Here is a 7,373-nt window from a genome sequence, read left to right as displayed (position 1 = left end):
AATAGCCATAATATAAGGAGTCCATTCCAGATAAGGTTAGCGGCCTTAGAATATACGTGGAAATGGCAAGGGGGAGACATAGGTAGGAAGATTATGCAGATGGAAGCACTATCATTTCCCATGTCAGGTCTCCTCTTTTTATTTGCTAAGTGAAATATTTGATAAGTTGCTAAAAGTAAGGCAGAAATGAAGTGATGGTATAGAGATTTGTAAAGAATTTGGAAAATGCAATTTGAGGACTGATGGAGACTGGCCACGTCAAAGACCAGCTGAAGTTGGAAGCATAAAGTTGGCCTTGGCCCTAATTCTGGAAATGAAAATGGGTTCAGTTGGATTTGTTTTAGCCTAAGACTTGGCCAGAAGGATATAATAGAAGGATCAAAGATTAAGAAGTACATGGCATCTACTCTGTAAAGGGGAAAAGATGGAACCAGGCTAGTAGGTCAGGTAAAGTTAAAGGAATCAATGAATGTCAGGAGAGAAGATTGAAAAAAAAAATCAATATGTAGAATGATTGATTAAGGTATCTTGAATGATAGACTATGGTCATAGAAAGAGAAGTTTGAAATCGAGATTCCAGAACTTGGGCCGCAGAGCTGTTGAAAGGGATAATTTACCTGGGATTGGATCCCTCTCTGTACCTGGTTCTAGTACCTGTCCTGTGACCTCACATGCCCCACTGTCTTACAAATAAAAGTCTAATGATGCTTATAGTGGAATAAAGGGGATTTAGTTTTGAACATGGCTGCTTTTAATTAAATTTATTCAATGCTATTATCCTCCCTTCATGATTTCTTTTCTTGAAACAACCATATCTGTGTAATTGAAAAAATGTTGATTTGGAATGTCACCATTACAAAAATCTTTGTAACAAGAATTTCTGTAGTAAAGTTATTAACATCCACTGTTCAGCAAAACAGAATATGGCAAACACTGAAAAAAATTCCTTAGCCAGATATTAAAAACAGCTCATAATCTGTGTACCTAGCTTTATCCACCCAACTTTTAATGATTTTTTACATAAAACGTCAACCTGAAGTAATAGTAGCTAGCATCAATCAAGTGATTATTATCTCATTTAATCCTCTTCTCTAATCCATTTATTCTGGTATAAGTACTACCGTTTTCTAATTTTTTCTGATGAGTAAACTGAGGCATGGGCAAATTCAAGACCAAACACCCAGTAGAACCAGTGTTGGAAACCAGGCAGTCTGTCTCCAGAGCCTGAAAGCTTAAACACTATCTACAATAAACCTTGAATGTAAATTTCCATTTAGTACTCCTTACGTTTTCTTGTACCATTGTGGCACTGACACCTGCTTGGAGTGTTATTCGTATTCCCTCTCTGCCTTTCTGAACTTTAGTCACTCTCAATTTCAGCTTAATTTCTATTACCTGTAAGAAACCTTCCTTTGGCATGTGAAACTGCTTTCTGACTACTTTTGAAGTTCTTTAGTGTTCGTTATGGATCCATGGAATTTCTAGGCCACATGCACCTAAGGCGTGACTTTAATTTTTTTTTCTTTTTTACAAATACATGATATTTATGTTGTAGCTTTTCTCTCTTCATCCACGGCAGGCACTTATATGTTTCATCTTTTTTTTTTTAATATGTTTCATCTTGAATCCTAGCTCTGATTCCTTGTAGTGAAGAATCCAAGATCTTCCCTAGATAAATGCAAAAGCATGCTGCTATTTTAAGTGCCTTAAGGTGGTGGCATTGAACGGTCTAGAGACTTGTGAGGTCATACAAATTAACAGCACAGTTAGCCCTTTATTTTTTTTTCCCTTATATTTTCTGAACCTCATGTCTGGTGCCTAGTGTACTTTCAAAACAGTAAGGTAGACTGGAAGTGAAAGTAGCGAAAGTATTCTAAAAGCATCTGGGATCTAAGATTGTTATAATAAAAATAATCCAGAGCTCTCTTTTTCTCTTTTACTCTCTCACTTCCAATACTTTTAAACTCTGTGCCAGACAATTCAAATGAGTTTACTTCTTATTGAAACTCCTTTTCACATGTATCTAGATTATAAATTCATTGAAGGCGAGAAACAAATCAAAGTGCGTTCTTTATATAATGAAGACTCAAAGATGGGTCATGAAATTCTTTTACGTGGCTTTGGTAACTGGAAAACATTAAACAAAAAGAAATCAGCATTCTTGAGCAGCACCAAAAATACACAATTTTAGCTATGTTTTAATTAGATCAGATGCTTTCCCTGTTTCTAGCCTTTCTGTATATTTTTAGACCCCCACTTTGCGTTTAGATATGAATTCCTTTCCCACTGGGAAAACCAGTTTTATAGCCATAATATATTTACAGCAGAAATATGAGTAATAAACCCCCTGTAGATTGAAAATAATATTTACGTAGTAGGCAATTATCCTCACATCATTTAAAAACTTTCTGCACTATTATTTTACCTGCATTCCTCATTTTGATTATTATGCCACATTTGGGTGTTGGCAGGCTTAGCAGAAACATATATCTTTTATACTTCAATGGTTTTGAATGGCCTCTCTCTCTTTCCCTCTCCAATTTACAAACAGGAGTCATGAACGGCTTTTTAAAATGATCATTCACTTGGTCAGAAGCAAAAGACTCCAACGCGTTATATTTTTGATTGAGTCAATGCGATGTTACTTACCAGATTCAAGTTAGAGATATGGTAAAAAAAAAAATAATAATAAATAAATTAATTAATTAATTAAAAAGGATTAGAAGGCCTGTTGTCCTGGTGTTAAATGTGTTATCTCTTACAATTAACCTTAAGATTTTCCACTGCCATTAACAAAAGAAATATGTTAAAAAAAAAAAAAAAACTCACTACGTACGCATAGCTAATAGCTTCTTTTCCAAAGCCATCTTTAAGTTAATCCTGAACATAATCATGGTCTCACTGATTTGTTTGCCAACCCACTTCTGCTTGTTAGAAAATTGAGGACCTGAAAGGTTAAGTTGTCCCAGTTTTTCCAGCTAATAGTTGGCAGAGCTGGAATCTGAACCTAGTTTCCTGACAAAATTCATCACTGTTGCTACTACATTATGTTGCCTTCCCGTGTATAAATACAATTAGGCCTAGAGGCCCAGCTTTTCCTTCCCTTTGTAGTTTCTGCACAGCTGTCCACTGCAACACATTAGTTACGTAACTTCTGATTAATTTTGTCTTGAAGGAGAGCTTCTTTCAAGATCTGCATAGTTATTTGAGCAGATGCTCAGATGTCTGAAAAGTATTACCAAACTTTACAGTTATCTTGATATTGAGGAGCCTGGGGATTTTCTATGTGGATCGTAGAAGGAAAATCCACCTTCTAAAAAAGGTTCAACTGCTAAAGGCTGGACTGTGTCAACTGCACACTGGCAACTAGTTGAAATTTCCCCCTTTTAGGTGCACATTTTCTATATTCCCTTTGAAGAGGTCACCTCTTGCTACATAAAGGTGAAATCCAAAAAAAAAAAAAAAAACAAACATAAAAACATACGTGAGAAGTTTTACATGCTCATGTATTATCAAACACCGTCCCTATGAATTACATATAAACCCAAGGAAGAACTAGAATCTGAAAGAATGAATGATGTATGTATTTTCATTGATTTTAATGTAAAATGGATCAGCCCACATTTTGAATTCAGTCAGATGATTTCATATAGACAAAGCTACGTTTTTTAAAGTGAATTTCTCAGAATGTTATCTCTGGAGGATACGGGTAGGCTTTCTGTGGAAAGAAAAGAAAACGTTGTTAGATATTGGTTGCTGTTGTTTTGCACAGATTTTTTTTTAAGAATTTATTTATGGGGTCCCTGGGTGGCTCAGTGGTTGGGCGCCTGCTTCGGACCAAGGTGTGATCCTGGAGACCTGGAATCGAGTCCCACATTGGGCTCCCTGCAGGAGCCTGCTTCTCCCTCTGCCTGCGTCTCTGCCTCTCTTTCTCTCTGTCTCTCATGAATAAATAAATAAATAAGTATTAAAAAGATAAAGATTTTATTTATTTCAGAGATAGAGACAGAGATGGAGCATGAGCAGGGGAGCAGCAGAGGGAGAGGGAGAAGCAGGGAGCCTGATGTGGAGCTTGATTCCATGACCCCGGGATCATGACCAGACTCAAAGGCAGACATTTAACTGACTGAGCCCCTCAGGTGCACAAATTTAAACCAAGGTTTACTTATCCCAGGACACACTCATATACTAATGGCTTTCAAGGGGGGAGAGGCAGTAGACTTTCTTCAACTATATCTTAACATGCAAAAAGTTTTCATGAGAAATCTCGAGTAACTCATCTACCTTACATATTTACATAGGAGGTTTTTTTTCCCCTCCAGAGGCAATTTATACAGTTCCATGTGACCAAGCTAATCTAAATGGATGCTTGCTTTGCATTTTATTTTTTCCAGACTTCATCCCTTCTTTTCCTTTTATTTTTCAAATCAATGAAGCTTATGTGGATTTACAAGAATCGCCAAAAGACGTTGGTTTTGGTACTCAATAGTAAGCATAATTCACCCTCTATTTCATATTCATTCACAAAATAGATTAAACAAAAAAACACTCCACATCTACATCAATCTACCTGCTTCCTATCGGAAGATGATTTTCATGTAGCAAAGGGTATATCATCTATAATCCTCCCCAAATCCCAGTCCTGATCTAACCTTAATTCATCTTAATATTTTATCATTGACTTAAAAAAGCAAGAATATTCACATATATTTAAAAATATATCAGGAGGAAAATTTCCCACAATATTTACCTATAAAGATATTTACTTTGATCCAATGTAATCTATGGAATGTTCATTCATTAGAAGATAACAAAAATAAAACTATGCTCTGTGTCTTTTTCTCCATCTGCAAAATAAGGAAAATGCTCACTTATAGCTTTTTGCCATTGGTGGTTACAGATAATCTGTATGAAGAACATAGTGTGATGCTTGGCCCATTATAAGCCTCAATACATGTCATTTTTTAATTTTTATTTATAATAGCCAAGTATGAGCATCACAGGTGATTTTTCCTGCCTCCAACATTTAGTTATAGACATTGCTGGAATTAATTCATGCAGTTATTCATTTAGCTGAGCAAAGCTGACAAAAATCCTTATCTTCCAGGGAGGGTACAAGAAAATTAAAAGGAAATTACATAGCACTTTGAAAATGAGTACTGCAGAAAAAGGGTGCAGATTGTAGAAAAGGTAGTTTGAGGTTGGAGTGTTTGATAGTCTAGATGGAGTTGTCAGTGTATGGCTTCCGTGTCAGAGTGACCTTGGAATACAGGCGTGAAGGAGATGACGGAGCCACACGTTGGCTTCATGGAATAGAAGTACTCCAGCCAGGTGAAGAGTCCATGAGCCTCCCGCCTAGGCTGAGGGGATGCTGCTTGACGTTGAGGAATATTGAGGAGATCCCTGCAACATAACGAGCAAGGGAGAGTAGCAAAAGGAACGGTCAGAGAAGTAATGGGGAGCTAGACCCTGTAGGCCTTGATGGGACAACAGCACGACCTGGGCTTTAATTTTGAATGAACTGAGAAAATAAGGTTTCAAGTACAGAGATGATATTATCTGACTACTACCTGGCAGGAACTTGCGAGCTATTTTGTCAATAATCAACTGTACAGGAGCAAGTGTGGTTGCAAGGAGGCCAGGTTGAAGGCTAGGACAAATTTAGAGAAGAGATGATGAAGATTGAAGAACTAGTAATTTTTTGAATTAGTTATCTTATCTGTTCTTATGTCTCCTTAAAGTGTCATTGATTCTTCAAGTGTTTACCTACAGGCTTTTGGTTTACTGTCTTACTTTGCTTGTCAGTTCAGACAAAATTCTACACTTTAACATCGATTCGGTGACTGATAAACAAAAATAAATTGTATTATGTTCACTTCTAATATGTTATCCTAATTTTATGTGGAAAATGAGTCATGTCCAAAGGTGTTCATTGTAGTGTATTCTGGAATATATATACTGGGAGTCAGAGTAGGTCAATACCGAACAGTACAAGCAAACCGTGATTTCTTCAGATTGCATAACCAAGTGATAAAGCATTAACATTTTAGCAGGCATGAGAAAAAGATTTTGAACAGGGACTCCCATGCTCTAACTCCTGCTTTACCTGTGTTACTATGATTCAGGATCAAGAACAGGTGGCAAGGGATCAAGGAAAAGGGTGGAAGCAAATCTGGAGGTTTCTTTACAGTAATCCAGCAAGTATATATTGGTGTTGGTCCAGAGTGGTCGGTCCCTCAAAGCTTCATGTTGTAAATCCTGCCACTTTAGCATTTGGTAAAAGTCCCGGGTGGGAGCTATCATTGTTCTATATTACACTTTTAGATAACACAAACCAGAAGGGGGTGGCCATTTCATTAGGTGACACGACTAAATTTCAGCATAATTTTGGTTGCTGAGAATGATGGACCAAAATTAACAGAGTAGAGTCTTGAATTCGGGTCAAAACAAATGAGTTGCACAAGCACAGTATATGGAAACCTGACTGGGCTGCACTTTATGTTTAAAAAAAGGACACACACCCACACACACCGGCACACCCAGAGGATGTATTGGCTCACAAATTCAGTATGAGCCAACAACAGCGATGCAACCACCAAAAATAATAATTCATTCCAAGGGTGAATTTGTGGAATAGAAGTAACTTCTTTTTAATGAGTTAAAAAGATTTTAGAAGACCAAAAGCATCTTGTTTTTTTTTTTTTTAATAAGCAAATAACTTGGAACATTTTACAATTTCTTTCATTCCTTTTCTTGACAAATCCAACAATAACAGGAGTAGGATTTGGATCATTGGATCAAAAACATATAATTGATAATTGTGTCATTTCAAACCTGTGGCTGTCTTTATGGTGTGAAACACAGTAGTAGGTGTACATCTAGATCTAATAAACCATAGTAATTGTAGCATTTCCTTTTTTGAGATTTGGGAATGTATAATAAATGCGGAAAGATAAATTATGGGTTTCTGAGAGCAAACAAACATCTGACATTTCTGACAGATATTTTTGGATTATACACAAATCCTGGATTCTACTAGTTCAACAAATAAAATGAAATCTCCCTCCTATGTTATTTCTAGTCCTGCCTCTTAGATAAGACATCAGTTTGTCAAAAAATCATATCACAAGAGGCTAAAGCAGCTGTTATTTATGCCAAACTAATCTGTGAGGCTAGTGTCAGTATAAGAAGTTCAAGTCCAAGGGACAGAGGAGGCCTCCCAGCAGCCTGCCTGTCATTGCTAAGGGAAAGAAGATTAGGAAAGCAGCTGCTAAAGGCAGAGGAAGCGCAGGTTCTCGAGCTTCCCTGGGTTTTTAATAGTGATTGTGAATCTGACCTACTCAATGTGGGTCACTTAACAAATATAACCTCAG

The sequence above is a fragment of the Canis lupus genome, chromosome 6 (genome assembly GCF_011100685.1).
Source record: "Canis lupus familiaris isolate Mischka breed German Shepherd chromosome 6, alternate assembly UU_Cfam_GSD_1.0, whole genome shotgun sequence".
NCBI lineage: Eukaryota > Metazoa > Chordata > Mammalia > Carnivora > Canidae > Canis > Canis lupus.
This window is presented reverse-complemented; position numbering follows the sequence as displayed.